The following is a 20,494-nucleotide window of genomic DNA, read 5'->3' as shown; positions in this document are numbered from 1 at the left end:
GCATAGGGTATCCTTTAGATACAGACCCACATCATCCCAAACTTACCGGCACATCCACATCCAGGAACCTCTGAGGGGAACACTGCCTCTCTTCCATACGTCAACATGAAAGGGGTGTGTTTGGTGGAGGTGTGGACTTTCGATCTGAGTGAGAACAGTACTGCATTGTTTTGTCGCTCATTGACCAACTTTGTCAGTGCTCTAAAAGATAGAAAGAGACAAAAATAAAGGAGTCATTTTACTGTAGGGGTAAGGAACAAGCAGGTGTGTCCCCAGGAGTGTAGCAGGTGTGTGGAGACTTGAAGCTGTCAGTGTAAACAAATGATCTGGCAAAGACTGGAATATTGATAGGTGACAGAGAAACAACTTGCCGTTTTATGTTGTCATTTGTCTTTTCATCGAGGCCATTTGTCTGAGGGCGGTGAGCAGCTGTTACACTCCTCTCTGTACCCAGAAGGCCACAGAGGTTGTGGTTGAGCTGAAGAAAAAGAACACATGCAATGTATACTTCCTTAAATCTAGTAAACACCAAAGTACTTTAAAAATGCATATACCTCGTAAACAAATTCTCGCCCCTGATCAGACAAAATCCGCTTTGGGCAACCATGTCGATAAATCATTTGGCAGATCTTCTGAGCTACTTCCGATGCTGATTTTGATTTTAAAGGGAAGGCTTCAACCCATTTGGAAAAATCATGCGTGGCTGTAAAAATGTATTGATAGACATCTGCAGTTTTCAGGAGAGGTCCAGTGAGATCAACTCGCAGACAGCCGACACCTCCAAAAAACAAAAAGTTATTACTTATTAGTTGGAAAAAAAGTGTAGTAAAAAGTAAACATGTAGTTCAAGATTTCCTCATATTTACCCTCCATAATAACTGTAACTGTAAAAGATAAGCATATTTTGTTGTGGAGATAAATAACCTCACCTTGTAACACAAAAAAGTGCAATAAAGTGACTAACCAGACAAACAGACAATAAGGACTGGGCAAAAGGCATCGGTTGGGTGGGCGGGCAGAGTTAGGATACCTGGACAGCAGTCAGCGGGCAGACAAACCAGTAAGGACTTGGTAAAAGGCGTCGGTCGTGTTACGGTCTGGACTGGACTGGACTGGTAGAATGGCTGAACCTAAATGCAGGCAGCAAAGAAGAGAATGGTTGAAATGAAAACCAAGGTTTATTAACAGCCGAATGTGGAACAAAGAAATAAACAGAAAGGCTGGAGGGCTGGCAGTGGAACTAGGGCACTGCGGATGTGGCTGGTGGAATATGAGCAGGGTTCTCACCAGTGCAGTTGAGCATAGGGGGCCCCTGTGCTGTGATTTGGATCCCCTATGCTGTGATTTAACCAGGATAGGGGGCTTTTCTAATTTTTTTTGTTTGTTTTTCCTTTTTTAAAGGACATGTCGTACGTTATGTAACATCCCAGTTAGCAACACAAAGTCGCCCTCAAAATGCAGGAAATAGTGTTTCAAAGGGTTATAAATTTCAGACTTTTCTGGGTGAGGGATGCCCCCAGACCCTCCTACAATACTCGCGCCTGCAACGCTCATCGTGTGGCTATGCCCCGCTAAGTTCCCCCCTATGCTGTAAAAAAAATCCAGATGAGAACCCTGTGGAGCAGTGTAACCAAAACCGGGGAATGCCAGGACAGTGCCAGGTGGCCGCTCGCGGGGCTGAGAAGTGACTGAGGAACAGAGGAAACAGAGTGGTAAGTGACGTGCACTTGTAATCTCAGGCTGAGCAAATACGAGGCAAAAAGCAGTTCCAAAAAAGGTAGATTATTGTCTGTACTGTACAAAAGAAGGAAGGCAAGAGACAGGCAGGAACCAGGGCAGCCCACAACAGGTCAGGTGGGCAGGCAGAGGTTGGATACCTGGACAACAGTCAGCGGGGCAGACAAACCACTAAGGGCTGGATAAAGGCGTCTGTCGGGTGGGTGGGCAGAGGTCACACACAAAGCTGAGGTCCAAAAGAGAATGATGGCTGGAGATCTTCACAAGAGCACAAGACAATCTAGCACTGGGGTGGAAAAAGAGAGGAGACAGAGTTTACTGTGCACTATATACCGTCGTGTTAAATACAAAATCTAAACACGTGGGCAGAAATTACGTGTAATGAGCTTCTGGTGACTTCAATGAGCACCCATAGGCTAAAATTCTGTTTAACACAACTGGACAACATTTCAGGCCAACATTGTAAATAACAAACTGTTCTTAATGTTTTGCCTGGTGAAATATATGTTTAATAAAAAATAGACTTAATTGTGACACTACTAATTATTAATTTATATAATTATACCTAACAGTTAATTATACCTATTTATGCTCTTTGGAAATAAGGGGAAATGTTGTACTGAGTTGAAAAACAGAACAGATACATCTGCTCAAGTGGCAAATAAGTTGTTTAACCATTAATAGGGTTTGTGCGCCTAAATTTTTTATTGGCGCAAAAATTGTGTTAACCGTTATTGGCATCTGGAAAAATGCACACAGACTGTTGTAAAGATTCGCATTTTGTGTTTCACAATTTTTGTTGATAATATCGATATATTATTGTAATTTTTAGCAGCGTATAGAACCTGTTATAAACTTGTATAATCGTTTTATGTGCCTACATGAGTTGGAACCACGATGCCAGTACGTAGTTTTCATCCAAACAAATTTCGACATCTTCACGTTGCTAAAGTCATCTAACGGCAAAATTCCGCTTTAAAGGCAGTGTGTGCATGCAAACCGTTACATTTTTAAATTAAAGACACTTACTACTGTATTTTCAAGCAAAGACAAAACTTACGTGAATTCTTCTCAGTGGTGGGTAGATGAAAAAAACAAAAAAAAAAAACAAAATGTGCATGCGCAGTTGCACGTCGAGCGAGCTACATCATCTCCATGCGCAGTAGCACGATGCACCTCATCTCAACGGGTGATGTCTTCAAGTCCGGGGTAGAGCGATGTGCACATGCGCACGCACCTCATCTGGACAGGACACTGGCGTCAAGACAAAAAAGTCGTTTCCCTGTCCGGCGCGGGAGCGCGCACTGAGTCAGAGCGCGCTCCCAGACAACATACATGATATAAATTCCTAATCTTTTGATGACGCTTAACGACTGTGTGTCTTCACGTCGTGTCTAAGAGCCTCTCAGAGCCATGAAACTCCCACCATAGCTGAAGAAACCCTCTGGTAGCAAAGAAAACATGCTGTGTGGCTCATTATTCATCCTTCATTATTCAGTGGGCTTTACACATATATTAAGTCCCTTTGGCTGCTCCCATGATTTCACCAGATGCAACATCACATTACACAGTGAAATGTGGCAGGAGTGGGATTCGAACCAGGAACCTTCAGCACTGAAACCAAGTGCACTAAACACTTGGCCACCACTCCTGATATCTGTATCTTTTTGCTTCATAAACACAGTGGCTTCGTGGTTAGCACAGTTAGAGTAAGAAGGTCATTGGATCAGTTCCCACCTGTGGCCTTTCTGCGTGGAGTTTGTGTGTTCTTTTTTCACAGAAATTGTGCAAAGCTTGCACTGTGCACAATTTCTCCAATTACAGCCACATAAGCCCATAAGTTCTCCTGGGTTGTCTGGGTGTCTTGGTGGCTTTCCTCACTCTTCTCCTTGCACAGTCACTCAGTTTTTGAGAACTGTCTACTCCATGCAGATTTACCATAAAGTGCCATACTGTTTGTATTTCTTTGTAATTAATGTAAAAGTCCAAAACATAATCAGTGGCAGCTTCACCATCAGAGAGCCTCGACCACAACAACCACAAAAGACTCCAAGCTGTCAGTGATGTTAAAGGGGGCAACACACAGTGTGAAGAACAGGGGGATGGAAACTTTGGATCAGGGTCATTTGTGTCATCATTTTGATTTAAAAAGAGTAAACCTAGTTGTTTGACAATAAATGGCTTCACCCAACCACTGTGAAAAAAAGTTTTTGGGTTGTCATTCATATTCTCTGAAAAATGGCCAAAAAAACCAAAATTCTGCCAGGGTATGTAAACGTTTGAGCTCAACTGTAAATAAGAATCAACAACTAAATAACAAATAACAGTGAATAAGTAATAAACAATAACATTAAACAACATAAATAAATGCCAAAATAAGAAATAACATTGAATAAATAATAAACAACAACTAAAGAAATCACATTTAATAAACAATAAACAACAATAAATAACATCAAAATGAAACAACAAATAACATTGAATAAATCAAGTCGTGAATCGGCAAGTCTCAAGTCAGTTTGCACCAATTGGTGGTCATTATGACTTGGGACTTGACAAGTAATGATTAATGAATGAACAATAAACAACTAAATAACACTAAATAAGTAACGATAAACAACAATAGCTAAACAATATCATTAAATAAATAATTACTATGCAATAATGAGAAATAAATAAACAACTAAATAACATTGAATCAGTAACAATAAACAACAATAGATTAGATTGGATAGAACTTTATTAATCCCTTGGGAAAACTCCCTCAGAAAAATTGAGGTTCCAGCAGCATTGTATAGCAGCACACAGGGTAAGAAGCACACAGTATCAAAAATGAAAGTCAAAAATAATTTGCAAATATAAATACCAGAAATACTGCTCACTACTGGCTTACTGACTACTACTGTTCCTCTTCTTCCCGTCCTCTGTCTTCCTGTTCCTCCTCCTCCCCCTGAGTGAGGAGTTGTACAGTCTGATGGTCTGAGGGACAAAGGAGTTTTTCAGTCTGTTGGTCCTGTACTTGGGAAGGAGCAGACTGTGGCTGAAGAGGCTCCTCTGGTTGCTGATGACGGTGTGCAGAGGCTGAGTGGCATCATCCAGAATGTCCAGCAGTTTGTCCAGTGTTCTCTTCTCTGCCACCGTCACCAGAGAGTCCAGCTTCATGACAACCACAGAGCCAGGCCACCTGATCAGTTTGTCCAGCCTGGATGTGCTGGAATTGCAAAACAATACCAACCATGCAATAATGATAAATTAATTTAATTTAATTTAATTAGCTTATAATGCGCCAAATCACAGCAAAAGCCGTTTCAAGGCGCCTTACATAAAACTAGTCAACATAAAATTGAATAAATAATTAAAAATGAATAAAAAATTCAAATACATAAATAAAAACAGAAGTAAAAGAATAAAACAAAAATAAAAACTATCCATAAGAAAGAGAATAAAAATAGGTTTTGAGTCTTGACTTAAAAATGTCCACAGACTCTGACTGCCTCACGGTCACAGGAAGACTGTTCCACAGGGTGGGTGCACGATACGAAAAGGCTCTTTGACCTGCTGACTTCTTCTTCACCCTGGGAACACAGAGAAGTCCCGCATCCTGTGACCGCAAAGCCTGGGCCGGCATGTAGAGTTCCACCAGATCAACCAGATAAGATGGCGCCAGTCCATGAACAACCTTATAAGTCAATAACAAAACCTTAAAATCTGCTCTCACAGAGACAGGGAGCCAGTGCAAAGATGCCAAAAGGGGTGTGATATGTTCAAACCTTCTGCTACGTGTCAGAAGTCTGGCGGCAGCGTTCTGAACCAGCTGAAGACCCCTAATGCTGGACTGTGGTAACCCTGAAAATAGAACATTACAATAATCTAGTCTAGAAGAAACAAAACCATGAATCAGGGTCTCAGCATCAGCCATGGACAGGATGGGGCGGATCCTCCCTATATTTCTCAGATGGAAAAAGCAGTCCTAGTAACATCCCTGATGTGGAGGTCAAAAGACAACATGGGATCAAAAATTACCCCAAGGTTCCTCATTTTGTCCGTATGATGTATGACACAGGAACCCAGGCTGAGCGCCAGCTGGTCAAACTGATGCCAGTGTCTCGCTGGACCAAGAACCATCATTTCAGTCTTATCAAAGTTCAAAAGTAGGAAGTTACTAGACATCCAACTTCTCACTGATAGAAGACAGTCCTAAAGGGATTTTATGGGAGTGAGATTTCCCGCAGTTATCAGCATGTACAACTGAGTATCATCAGCATACCAATGAAAGGAAATCCCAAAACTCCGCAGTATACGCCCAAGGGGTGCCACATACAGGGAGAAAAGCAAGGGGCCTAAAACAGATCCCTGTGGAACCCCAAATCTCATGTCAGCAAGGTCAGAGGTAGTGCCATTATACAAGACACATTGAGAACGACTGGACAGATATGACGTCAACCAGGCAAGGGCACTTCCAGTAATCCCCAAAAAATTCTCCAACCTATTGAGCAAAATATGATGATCCACGGTATCAAACGCAGCACCGAGATCTAACAACACCAAAACCGTAGTGGTGTTTGAGTCCATTGCTCGCAGAAGATCATTCACTACTTTAGTGAGCTCTGTCTCTGTGGAGTGATATTTCCTAAAAGCAGACTGCAGCGGCTCAAAAAGATCATTCTCAGTAAGGTGGTCTATGAGCTGCTGTGAAACCACCTTTTCTAAAATTTTGGAACAGGATGATAGATTTGATATTGGCCTGTCATTTTTCAATACACTAGGATCAACATTAGGTTTCTTAAGTAATGGTTTAATCACTGCTGATTTAAAACATTTCGGAACAGATCCAGAGGTTAATGACATTAATAATTTCCAGCACAGTCGGCCCAAGAGTGGGCCACAGGTCCTTAAACAATTTTGTTGGTATAGGATCAAATAAACAGGTTGTGCTTTTTGTAGACGCCACAAGTTTCGTCAGCACGTCCATTGAAATACTATTAAATTCTGTCAATCTAGGTAACACCTCAATGGTAGCGCCCACCTCCATAGCAGGTTTTAATGGCTGGACCGAGGCCTGCTGAGATATGCTGCACTGAAAAAGGAGAATGACTAACAGGTGGCTGCCCGTGAATAAGAAATGCGACCGTGTCAAACAAAAACTTTGAGTTATGTTTGTTTTTACTGATCAAATCAGAATAGTAGGTCCGCTTCATGGCCAGTAGTACATGCTTATAATCTAAAATAGCATCACGCCACACAAGGCGGAACACCTAATTTGGAATACGCCATTTCTGTTCCAAACCTCTAGCCTTCTGCCTGAGGTCACGCAAGTAACCATTGAACCAAGGTGACTCTGCCTTAGAAGGGCGTGACCTTAAAAGAGGAGGTGCAATCTTATCAAGTGTAGTTTTAAGTGTTAAATTTAGACTATCCTCGAGGCTGTCCACTGATTTAGCATTCTCCAGATTCAAAGCTAAAATATCAGGTAGTCTGGCCTCAAGTTCAGTCATAGTTGAGGGTTTAATACGACACCGCAGTAGTAGACAAGGTGGTTGTTCCACTAAATGCGGCAGCATAAATGTAAACCTGATAAGTGAATGGTCAGAGACTATAGATGCGAGAGGCAAAATGTCAATATTTGTGACAGCAAACCCACGTGCAAGAACCAGATCCAGGGTATTTCCACTAATGTGTGTTGGGTCCTGAATGCATTGCTGGAATCCTAAAGCATCCACAATTTGCATAAATGATTTGCTAAGGGGATCAGAGGGCTTATTTATATGAATGTTAAAGTCACCAATAATCAAAATGTTATCGGCACTAGTTGACAAACTACAGATGAACGCACCTAATTCATCTAAGAAGTCAGAATATGGGCCAGGGGGCCTATAAACAGTGACAAAATAACATAACTGAGCTCCAGTTTTATGACCCTGACAGTACTTAGCATCACAGGCAGAACGGAGAGTCAGATGCTCAAAGGAATTATATTTGTGACCCTCAACAGCTAATAAAGAAAACCTAGATTTGTAAATAAAAGCCACACCCCCGCCTTGCTTCACACCACGAGACACGTGACTAAATGTGTACGCTGGTGGGCAGGCCTCATTCAGAGGAAGGAGAGTTGTGGGTTTGAGCCAGGTTTCACATAAGCCAATCATATCTAAATGATGATCCATGATTAAATCATTAATCAACAATGATTTCGAGGACAGTGATCTGATGTTCAGGAGACCCAGGGTAAGGACCTCAGTGGGGATGACAGACTCACTGTTCGGAAACTGGCGAACAAGCCCAGGTTCCGAGAGCTCCACTGGCGCACGTCAATCCGGTGAAGACGTGGACGGCCGGGCCGACAGTCCTCAGAGCCGACCAGCAGCACCACACAGGCTCTAACCGGATCCACAAGGCGCCAGGGCAGAACAGATCCTGCCAGAATTCTGTGCACAGCTCATCCGGATGCCAAGCAGCAGGCCAAACAGAGCTTCAGCTTCACCAGACGTCCACTTCGTCTCCCGTGGCGACGACTGCGCTTTCGGCCGAAAGACGGCGCAGGAGCACGGCACAGAAAAGCCGGCACCTCCGATAAAAATGGGGGCGGAAAGTTCTGTCCACCCGCCGATAACCACACCGCACCACGAACCGGAGGCTGGAGATCCAGCAGAGTTTGGCGATCATACACCCGCAGTGCCTCTGACTCAGAAACAGCATAAATTAAAAACAATAAAATAACAAACAGACTGGAGAGCAGCAGACGAGCAGCCAGACACAACAGCGCCATCTTGGCATCATTCAGCCAAATTAATAAACAACTAAAGAACACACACTCACTTATCTTCAACCGCTTAGTTCAATTAAGGGTTGCGGGGGGCTGGAGCCTATCCCAGCAGTCAATAAATAACTACAGTAATGATAGCTAAATAACATTGAATAAGTAATAATAAACAACAATGGCAAAATACCTTTAAAAAACAACTACAATAATGATAGCTAAATAACATTGAATAAGTAACAATAAACAATGGCAAAATACCTTTAAAAAATAACTACAATAATGATAGCTAAATAACATTGAATAAGTAACAATAAACAATGGCAAAATACCTTTAAAAATAACTACAATAATGATAGCTAAATAACATTGAATAAGTAACAATAAACAATGGCAAAATACCTTTAAAAAATAACTACAATAATGATAGCTAAATAACATTGAATAAGTAACAATAAACAATGGCAAAATACCTTTAAAAAATAACTACAATAATGATAGCTAAATAACATTGAATAAGTAACAATAAACAATGGCAAAATACCTTTAAAAAATAACTACAATAATGATAGCTAAATAACATTGAATAAGTAACAATAAACAATGGCAAAATACCTTTAAAAAATAACTACAATAATGATAGCTAAATAACATTGAATAAGTAACAATAAACAATGGCAAAATACCTTTAAAAAATAACTACAATAATGATAGCTAAATAACATTGAATAAGTAACAACAAACAATAGCAAAATACCTTTAAAAAATAACTACAATAATGATAGCTAAATAACATTGAATAAGTAACAATAAACAACAATAGCAAAATACCTTTAAAAAATAACTACAATAATGATAGCTAAATAACATTGAATAAGTAACAATAAACAACAATAGCAAAATACCTTTAAAAAAACTACAATAATGATCGCTAAATAAATAACATTGAATAAGTAACAATAAACAACAATAGCAAAATACCTTTAAAAAATAACTACAATAATGATAGCTAAATAACATTGAATAAGTAACAATAAACAACAATAGCAAAATACCTTTAAAAAATAACTACAATAATGAGAGCTAAATAACACTGAATAAGTAACAACAATAGCAAAAATACCTTTAAAAAATAACTACAATAATGATAGCTAAATAACATTGAATAAGTAATAATAAACAACAATAGCAAAATACCTTTAAAAAATAACTACAATAATGATAGCTAAATAACATTGAATAAGTAACAATAAACAATGGCAAAATACCTTTAAAAAATAACTACAATAATGATAGCTAAATAACATTGAATAAGTAACAATAAACAATGGCAAAATACCTTTAAAAAATAACTACAATAATGATAGCTAAATAACATTGAATAAGTAACAATAAACAATGGCAAAATACCTTTAAAAAATAACTACAATAATGATAGCTAAATAACATTGAATAAGTAACAATAAACAACAATAGCAAAATACCTTTAAAAAAAACTACAATAATGATCGCTAAATAAATAACATTGAATAAGTAACAATAAACAACAATAGCAAAATACCTTTAAAAAATAACTACAATAATGAGAGCTAAATAACACTGAATAAGTAACAACAATAGCAAAAATACCTTTAAAAAATAACTACAATAATGATAGCTAAATAACATTGAATAAGTAATAATAAACAACAATAGCAAAATACCTTTAAAAAATAACTACAATAATGATAGCTAAATAACATTGAATAAATCAAATCAACTACAAGTAACTACAAGTAAGCCTGCAGTCTGAGATAATAGATAACAGATAAAACCGAAGTTATTGTACTTGGCCCCACAAATCTTAGAAACATGGTGTCTAACCAGATCCTTACTCTGGATGGCATTACCCTGACCTCTAGTAATACTGTGAGAAATCTTGGAGTCATTTTTGATCAGGATATATGTCATTCAATGCACATATTAAACAAATATGTAGGACTGCTTTTTTGCATTTGCGCAATATCTCTAAAATTAGAAAGGTCTTGTCTCAGAGTGATGCTGAAAAACTAATTCATGCATTTATTTCCTCTATGCTGGACTATTGTAATTCATTATTATCAGGTTGTACTAAAAGTTCCCTGAAAAGCCTTCAGTTAATTCAAAATGCTGCAGCTAGAGTACTGACAGGGACTAGAAGGAGAGAGCATATCTCACCCATATTGGCCTCTTTTCATTGGCTTCCTGTTAATTCTAGAATAGAATTTAAAATTCTTCTTCTTACTTATAATGTTTTGAATAATCAGGTCCCATCTTATCTTGGGGACCTCGTAGTACCATATCACCCCAATAGAGCGCTTCTGTTATATGGCTGGGGGGGGCCTGGCTGCCGGTTTGTTTCGGTTTTTTGGTTTTCCTCCCAGGTGGCATGCGTTTGGGACTGAGTGGCTGTGTTGCTGAGGCTGTCAGGACCTCACCCTGATCACCTGCGACTCGTCAGGACTCACAGCTGTGGTGCATCTGGATGGATTGGAACATGTTGGCATTTAAGACTGGAGTGCACAGTGTGTATTTGCCAGAGACTCGACCTTGTGACCAGACGGGTGAGATCGTCGTCTCGGGAGCCATCTCATCAGCAGCAGATGCTGAGAACGTCCAGGTTTGATGCACAGTCTGTGAAAGAGGAGGGGGTGAGGTCTCACGCTCGTCAGCACACTTCCTGAGGTACGTTAGATTTTGTGACTAACAGTTATACAGTCAGTAAATGTGGTGTCCCTCACACCTTATTGTATTGAGCTGTTTGTTAGTCATGTATCAGCTTCCACTGCAGTGGAGTTTTGTGAACTGGATGTTCCATGCCTGCAGGTTGGGAAGCTGATCAGTAATCAAGCCAGGAAGTGTTTGCTGTTTGTACACCTTTAAGTGTTCTGTGTGTAGAGTGTGGACTCACATAATGGTTCCTTCTTTCACAGACTCGGTTGTTGCGGCCACCTGGGGGGTGTCGGCGGGGTCCTTGGGTCCGAAACAGCTTCTGGCTCCGGACCGTTAGCGCTGCTGGGAGCGCACCACGCCAGGCCGCACCTTTTTGTTATATTATCACTTATGTATTAAATTCAGTTAGCCTTTGTACCGTGCTCTGCTTATTTCATACTGGGTCCTTCAAACGCTGGTCGGTTCTCCGAGCTGCGTCCGACACATAACAGCTTCGCTCTCAGACTGCAGGCTTACTTGTAGTTCCTAGGGTTTGTAAGAGTAAAACGGGAGGCAGAGCCTTCAGCTTTCAGGCTCCTCTCCTGTGGAACCAGCTCCCAATTCGGATCAGGGAGACAGACACCCTCTCTACTTTTAAGATTAGGCTTAAAACTTTCCTTTTTGCTAAAGCTTATAGTTAGGGCTGGATCAGGTGACCCTGAACCATCCCTTAGTTATGCTGCTATAGACTTAGACTGCTGGGGGGTTCCCATGATGCACTGAGTGTTTCTTTCTCTTTTTGCTCTGTATGCACCACTCTGCATTTAATCATTAGTGATTGATCTCTGCTCCCCTCCACAGCATGTCGTTTTCCTGATTCTCTCCCTTAGCCCCAACCAGTCCCAGCAGAAGACTGCCCCTCCCTGAGCCTGGTTCTGCTGGAGGTTTCTTCCTGTTAAAAGGGAGTCTTTCCTTCCCACTGTCGCCAAGTGCTTGCTCACAGGGGTCGTTTTGACCGTTGGGGTTTTTACGTAATTATTGTATGGCCTTGCCTTACAATATAAAGCGCCTTGGGGCAACTGTTTGTTGTGATTTGGCGCTATATAAATAAAATTGATTGATTGATTGATCTGAGTTTAAAAGCAGGAAATTAGAGGTCATCCATGTCTTTATGTCTGTAAGACAATCCTGCAGTTTAGCTAATTGGTGTGTGTCCTCTGGCTTCATGGATAGATAAAGCTGGGTATCATCTGCGTAACAATGAAAATTTAAGCAATGCTTTCTAATAATACTCCCTAAGGGAAGCATGTATAAAGTGAATAAAACTAGTCCTAGCACAGAACCTTGTGGAACTCCATAATTAACCTTAGTCTGTGAAGAAGATTCCCCATTTACATGAACAAATTGTAATCTATTAGATAAATATGATTCAAACCACCGCAGCGCAGTGCCTTTAATACCTATGGCATGCTTTAATCTCTGTAATAAAATTTTATGGTCAACAGTATCAAAAGCAGCACTGAGGTCTAACAGAACAAGCACAGAGATGAGTCCACTGTCTGAGGCCATAAGAAGATCATTTGTAACCTTCACTAATGCTGTTTCTGTACTATGATGAATTCTAAACCCTGACTGAAACTCTTCAAATAGACCATTCCTCTGCAGATGATCAGTTAGCTGTTTTACAACTACCCTTTCAAGAAGTTTTGAGAGAAAAGGAAGGTTGGAGATCGGCCTATAATTAGCTAAGATAGCTGGGTCAAGTGATGGCTTTTTAAGTAATGGTTTAATTACTGCCACCTTAAAAGCCTGTAGTACATAACCAACTAATAAAGACAGATTGATCATATTTAAGATCGAAGCATTAATTAATGGTAGGGCTTCCTTGAGCAGCCTGGTAGGAATGGGGTCTAATAGACATGTTGATGGCTTGGATGAAGTAACTAACGAAAATAACTCAGAACAATAGGAGAGAAAGAGTCTAACCAAATACCGGCATCACTGAAAGCAGCCAAAGAGAACGATATGTCTTTGGGATGGTTATGAGTAATTTTTCTCTAATAGTTAAAATTTTATTAGCAAAGAAAGTCATGAAGTCATTACTAGTTAAAGTTAAAGGAATACTCGGCTCAATAGAGCCCTGACTCTTTGTCAGCCTGGCTACAGTGCTGAAAAGAAACCTGGGGTTGTTCTTATTTTCTTCAAATAGTGATGAGTAGTAAAATGTCCTAGCTTTACGGAGGGCTTTTTTATAGAGCAACAGACTCTTTTTCCAGGCTAAGTGAAGATCTTCTAAATTAGTGAGACGCCATTTCCTCTCCAACTTACGGGTTATCTGCTTTAAGCTGCGAGTTTGTGAGTTATACCACGGAGTCAGGCACTTCTGATTTAAGGCTCTCTTTTTCAGAGGAGCTACAGCATCCAAAGTTGTCCTCAATGAGGATATAAAACTATTGATGAGATAATCTGTCTCACTCACAGAGTTTAGGTAGCTACTCTGCACTGTGTTGGTATATGGCATTGGAGAACATAAAGAAGGAATCATATCCTTAAACCTAGTTACAGCGCTTTCTGAAAGACTTCTACTGTAATGAAACTTATTCCCCACTGCTGGGTAGTCCATCAGAGTAAATGTAAATGTTATTAAGAAATGATCAGACAGAAGGGAGTTTTCAGGGAATACTGTTAAGTCTTCAATTTCCATACCATAAGTCAGAACAAGATCTAAGGTATGATTAAAGTGGTGGGTGGACTCATTTACATTTTGAGCAAAGCCAATCGAGTCTAACAATAGATTAAATGCAGTGTTGAGGCTGTCATTCTCAGCATCTGTGTGGATGTTTAAATCACCCACTATAATTATCTTATCTGAGCTAAGCACTAAGTCAGACAAAAGGTCTGAAAATTCACAGAGAAACTCACAGTAACGACCAGGTGGACGATAGATAATAACAAATAAAACTGGTTTTTGGGACTTCCAATTTGGATGGACAAGACTAAGAGACAAGCTTTCAAATGAATTAAAGCTCTGTCTGGGTTTTTGATTAATTAATAAGCTGGAGTGGAAGATTGCTGCTAATCCTCTGCCTCAGCCCGTGCTACGAGGGTTCTGGCTGTTAGTGTGACTCGGGGGTGTTGACTCATTTAAACTAACATATTCATCCTGCTGTAACCAGGTTTCTGTAAGGCAGAATAAATCAATATGTTGATCAATTATTATATCATTTGCTAACAGGGACTTAGAAGAGAGAGATCTAATGTTTAATAGACCACATTTAACTGTTTTAGTCTGTGGTGCAGTTGAAGGTGCTATATTATTTTTTCTTTTTGAATTTTTATGCTTAAATAGATTTTTGCTGGTTATTGGTGGTCTGGGAGCAGGCACCGTCTCTACGGGGATGGGGTAATGAGGGGATGGCAGGGGGAGAGAAGCTGCAGAGAGGTGTGTAAGACTACAACTCTGCTTCCTGGTCCCAACCCTGGATAGTCACGGTTTGGAGGATTTAAGAAAATTGGCCAGATTTCTAAAAATGAGAGCTGCTCCATCCAAAGTGGGATGGATGCCGTCTCTCCTAACAAGACCAGATTTACCCCATAAAGCTTTGCCAATTATCTATGAAGCCCACCTCATTTTTTGGACACCACTCAGACAGCCAGCAATTCAAGGAGAACATGCGGCTAAACATGTCACTCCCGGCCCGATTGGGGAGGGGGCCCAGAGAAAACTACAGAGTCCGACATTGTTTTTGCAAAGTTACACACCGATTCAATATTAATTTTAGTGACCTCCGAGTGGCGTAACCGGGTTGTCATTACTGCCGACATGAATTACAATCTTACCAAATTTACGCTTAGCCTTAGCCAGCAGTTTCAAATTTCCTTCAATGTCGCCGGCTCTGGCCCCCGGAAGACAATTGACTATGGTTGCTGGTGTCGCTAACTTCACATTTCTCAAAACAGAGTCGTCAATAACCAGAGTTTGTTCCTTGGCGGGTGTGTCGCCGAGTGGGGAAAAACGGTTAGAAATGTGAACGGGTTGGCGGTGTACACGGGGCTTCTGTTTAGGACTACGCTTCCTCCTCAAAGTCACCCAGTCGGCCTGCTTTCCCGGCTGCTCGGGATCTGCCGGAGGGGAACTAACGGCGGCTAAGCTACCTTGGTCCGCACCGACTACAGGGGCCTGGCTAGCTGTAGGATTTTCCAAGGTGCGGAGCCGAGTCTCCAATTCGCCCTGCCTGGCCTCCAAAGCTACAAATAAGCTACACTTATTACAAGTACCACTACTGCTAAAGGAGGCCGAGGAATAACTAAACATTTCACACCCAGAGCAGAAAAGTACGGGAGAGACAGGAGAAGCCGCCATGCTAAACCGGCTAAGAGCTAGTAGCTGCGCTAAGCTAGCGGATTCCTAAAAACACACAAAGTGAATAATGTGTAAATAATTTAGAGGTGATTCAGCAGAGGGAGTGCTTTAGTTAAGGCACGTGAAGATTACACTGTGAAACAAATCGTTATCTAGTTAACTAGATCAATCTAACTGCGCAGATGAAACAGCTAACAGATACAGCAAAACACTGCTGTGCTCCAGAACAGGAAGTGATGGTCGTTTTAATTAAACAGTGGGATTCCCCTTATCCGCACCAGTTCTAAGTCAGCTGCTAGGCGCCAGCCGAGGCGAATAAGTAACAATAAACAACAATAGCAAAGTACCTTTAAAAAATAACTACAATAATAATAGCTAAATAACACTGAATAAGTAACAATAAACAACAATAGCAAAATACCTTTAAAAAATAACTACAATAATAATAGCTAAATAACACTGAATAAGTAACAATAAACAACAATAGCAAAATACCTTTAAAAAATAACTACAATAATGATAGCTAAATAACATTGAGTAAGTAACAATAAACAACAATAGCAAATACCTTTAAAAAAATAACTACAATAATGATAGCTAAATAACGTTGAATAAGTAAGGTCAAGGATACATCTTGCAGATGCGCTAGGACACATCATCAGTGATGTAACCTGGGGCCACTGGGTGTTTCGTGTCTTAAAACACCCTTGCCGAGGTGACTCGACCAGGGTTGATCAGACTCCGGGTTGCGTCCCAGCAGTGTTTGCCCACGGATCTGCCCTCTTGATCCATAGCCACCTTGTGGCTTTCTCTGCGGCATCAGTAGCAGACCTAATGGCCTTCCTCTTTGCCTCACCAGAGAGGCCCAGCAATGTGAGAACTTTGCAGAGAGACCGCCCTGCAAATCCTCGACAACCCACCTCCAAAGTTTTGCAGCGTGTCTTCCAACCTTGCCTCCTGTTTTCGTCCACCAGCTCCTGGTACTTGGCATGCTTCCTCTCATTGGCTTCTATCATGCGGCCTTCCCAGGGCACTGTGAGCTCTAGAATGATCAGCTGTTTTGTTCAGTCTGACACAATGATCATATCCTGTCTGAGCCGTGTGGATGTTACCCTGGCTAGAAGTTTCAGCTGTTTGCCCAAATCCACTTCAAGTTGCCAGTCAGTAGCAGAGGTGAGGAGGCCAGACTTCGCCCATAGTTGAGTGCTGGCTTCTCTCCGGCTTTATGGAACCTAATGGTCTTCGGCTTGTGGTGGCCCTTCAAGATGTTGATGGCCGTAGCTATGCTGTCAGCAACTGCCCTAAGCACGTGGTCGTGGCGCCAGTGATAGCAACTGTCTCCAAGGGTCTTTGGGCAGCTGCTGAGGATGTTTTCCAGGGTTCCCCATCCCGGACACTGGGAGCAGGCTGGTGATTCTGACTTGCCCTAGACATGGATGTTAGCTGGGCTTGGTAGGTCATCATAAACAGCCTGGACTAAAAACCTCATGGACCGGAAGTCTGCTTTCCATATGTTGGACCAGGTGATCTTTTGTTGCAGGACATTCTCCCATTTAGTCCAAGCTCCTTGTTGCACCATTCCCACCATCCTGCTAGCTTGTTCTTCCTCCATGCCTGCCTGCACTTCCTCCTGAACAAGAAGCTGTCGCTGTTTACCCTTGACCTTGTCCACCCTGGTTACTGGGAAGTAGCCAATCCCTGCACGCCCCATGACTATGGACCCCACTAGTGCCTTCTGCCTCATCCGTGACTCGGCCACCTCCAAAGCTGCCCTCCATTTCCTACCTGTACGCACCTGGATGCTAGCTACTGCCACCTTTGAATCCCTAGATTCCCTATACTGCAGGACTTCCCGTGTTCTGGATACCGTGAACTCTTCGGTGAGCCCGCTGAATGGATGGTGCAGCATGTTACTTGTACCATAGAGGGTGGAGTTGCTCAAACTACGGGGTAAATCAAGCCATCTAGCCAGGTAGCTACTGATCTTTCTCTCCACGGCCTTGACTGTTGTTATGGGTACTGTGTACACCAGCAAAGGCCATAGGATCCGAGGCAAGATGGAATGCTGGTAAATCCAAGCCTTAAATCTCCCTGGCAGGCCTGACTTGTCAACTCGACTCAACCAGTCATCAAGCTCTTTGCAGGTTTTCTGGATAGACAAAGAATCTTTGAGGCTGCTGTCAAAGTGCTTCCCAAGGCTTTTAACTGGCTGCTCTGTGATGGATGGAATGGCGACTCCAGATAGTACAAGGCGGAACTTGTCCACTACTTTTCCCTCTAGAGACCTTGATTTTACTGGCTTAAAGCTCATCCTTGCCCAGGTGATGAGCTTCTCTAGGCTTTGGAGGATCCATCTGCTGCCTGGGACAGATGTGGTGGTGACTGTTAGATCGTCCATGAAGCTCTTATATGGGGCTGGTGAACTCCTGATTTTCTCATGGGTCCCCTGCACTCCACCTCTGCTGACTTGACTATCATGTTTATGGCAAGGGTAAAAAGTATGACTGAGATGGTGCAGCCTGTTATTATTCCTTTCTCAAGTCAATGCCAGTCTGATGTACCTGACCCAGCAGTGACTCTTAGCCTGAAATTGTTGTAATAATCCAGGAGAAGGTCTGATTTTACTGGAAACATGATGTTGATGGAGGGCGAGTTCACCAAGTTTGTGAGGTATGGAGCCATATGCATTGGCAATGTCCAGCCAGAGTACAGCGAGCTCTCCTTTCCCTTCGTGAGCCTCCCTGATGAGTTGTGACACCACACTGGTATGTTCCAAACAGCCGGGCACTCCAGGGATCCCACCCTTTTGAACAGAGGTGTCGATATAACTGTTCTTCAGAAGGAACTCTGTTAGTCCTCATGACAAGATTCTGAAAAAACAATAAACAACAATAGCATATACCTTTATAATACCTTATAATACCTCGAAAGGAGCCAGCTGAGGTGGCTCGGGCATCTTTTCTGGATGCCTCGCTGGAGAGGTGTTCCGGGCACGTCCCATTGGGAGGAGGCCCTGGGGAAGACCCAGGACATGCTGTAGGGACTATGTCTCTTGGCTGGCTTTGGAACGCCTCTGGGTTTCCCCGGAGGAGCTGGGGGAGGTGTGTGTGGATCGGGAGGTCTGGGCGACTTTGCTTGAGCTGCTGCCCCCGTGACCCGACTCCGGATAAAGCGGAAGAAAATGGATGGATGGATGGATAATACCTTTAAAAAAACAAAAAAACAAATACAATAATGATAGCTAAATATCATTGAATAAGTAACTTTAAACAACAATAGCAAAATACCTTTAAAAAATAACTACAGTAATGAATGAATGAATTAATTTATTCAGCACACACACAGTCCAAAACAACAACATAAAACTGAAAAATGAAGAAGGAAAATGGATTAACAATTCATCCGTGTGCCTGAAAGGGTATAGGCAGAAGCAAAGCTTTTTAACACCTACCCCTTTAACCAAAAATAAAATTTTCTAGTCCAAAAGGAGTGGGGAGAAGTAAAAAAAACTCATCTATTCCCACTCCCATTTTCAACCACTTCAAATTCCTCATCTTAAAGGACACAATCCGAATGATAATGAACAAACTAACTTTATATTTGTTATTCTTATTATACTGTATAATTGGACAATTTTTGTTGTATATATTGAGAAATATGTTTTCAAATTCAGAATATGATAAATATTGTGTTGAATATGTGTTGGTTTATGTTGTGAAAGTGTCGTGACACGGACCCACAACAAGGGGCGTTAATGAACGGACAATGGATAAGCCAAAAGTAACAATTTAATGTTGTGAATTGCACAACGGCGTACAGACAATAACAATATGGTGACTGTCAATCATACACCAGGTGACGTGTGGGCAGGCTCGACGATAGAAGACGCCTGGCGAGAGAAGAGCCGGATCCCACACAGCTTCCACTGCCAACGGAGCTGAAGAACACCGGAGCCGCCAAGCCCTGCGCCCCAGGTGGCCGCTGTCTTCAGCAGTCAGACCCGGTACTGCTGGCAGAGAACAGAGACAGTCCTGATGAGTGTGAGGTCGCACACTCAGTAATCCCACAGTCTGTATACAGTTAGGAGGGAGAACCTCCACCTCCAGCAACAATTTCACCCGTGCAGCTCCTGTTGGTCTCTTTCCTGGATGGAGTGAGAGGCGAAGAACGTCGTCCTCTCACTGTCCGCCAATCCAGCCTCCGACAGAGTCCACAGGAACACGGCTGCACACAGAACAATGTCTTGGACAACAATAATCACAGCAGAGAAGATTACCTGAATGGTAGTTGATTTCTCGGCGAGGAGGTGGAGTCGCAGTCCGGCCTTTATGGAGATGGTGATGAGTTGGCTGAGTGACAGCTGGTGCTGGTGAAGAGTGACAGCTGTCACTCCCAGTGGCTCCGGCGCCCTCTCATACTTGAAGCCCGCACTCCAAGCAGGGCGGCGGTAGAAGTCGGCCAGGAGGGCCGGGTCCAGGATGAAGCTCCTCTTCACCCAGGAGCGTTCTTCGGGTCCATACCCCTCCCAGTCCACCAGATACTGGAACCCCCGGCCTTTCGACGGACATCGGTCCAGGCAGGCTCTCCATCTATGATCCGGGCAGGAGGCGGCGCCGGTCCGGGGGTGCAGAGAGTCGACGTGTGGTAGGGTTTGATCCTTGAGGTATGGAACACTGGATGAATCCGCAGTGAAGCTGATAGCTTCAGCTTCACTGCGGCCGGACTGAGGACTTTGGTTATGTCAAAAGGTCCTATGTACCTGTCCTTGAGCTTCTGGGATTCCACCTGCAGGGGGATGTCCTTTGTGGATGGCCAAACCTCCTGCCCGGGCTGGTATGCAGGGGCCGGGGAACGCCGGCGGTCTGCATGGGCCTTAGCCCTCGTCCGGGCTCTGAGCAGGGCAGAGCGGGCGGTACGCCACACCCGACGGCACTTCCTCAGATGGGCCTGGACCGAGGGCACCCCGA

General features: G+C 42.5%; 1 protein-coding gene and 2 long non-coding RNA genes across 3 annotated transcripts in view; 2 read left to right on the top strand and 1 right to left on the bottom strand.

Moving 5' to 3' along the window:
- pgm2l1 (phosphoglucomutase 2-like 1) overlaps positions 1 to 20,494 on the top strand; it is a 196,278-nt gene that overhangs the window by 15,354 nt on the left and 160,430 nt on the right. The window lies entirely within an intron of this gene.
- Positions 1,616 to 18,779, top strand: LOC117508861. Its single transcript, XR_004560218.1, has 4 exons — positions 1,616 to 1,868; positions 1,951 to 2,113; positions 11,032 to 11,037; positions 18,769 to 18,779. It is a non-coding gene; the product is annotated as an uncharacterized LOC117508861 (long non-coding RNA).
- Positions 2,588 to 2,941, bottom strand: LOC117508862. The gene is made up of 2 exons (XR_004560219.1): positions 2,847 to 2,941; positions 2,588 to 2,807 (listed from the first exon to the last, which is right to left on the bottom strand). It is a non-coding gene; the product is annotated as an uncharacterized LOC117508862 (long non-coding RNA).

The sequence above is a fragment of the Thalassophryne amazonica genome, chromosome 4 (genome assembly GCF_902500255.1).
Source record: "Thalassophryne amazonica chromosome 4, fThaAma1.1, whole genome shotgun sequence".
Taxonomy (NCBI): domain Eukaryota; kingdom Metazoa; phylum Chordata; class Actinopteri; order Batrachoidiformes; family Batrachoididae; genus Thalassophryne; species Thalassophryne amazonica.
This window is presented reverse-complemented; position numbering and strand designations above follow the sequence as displayed.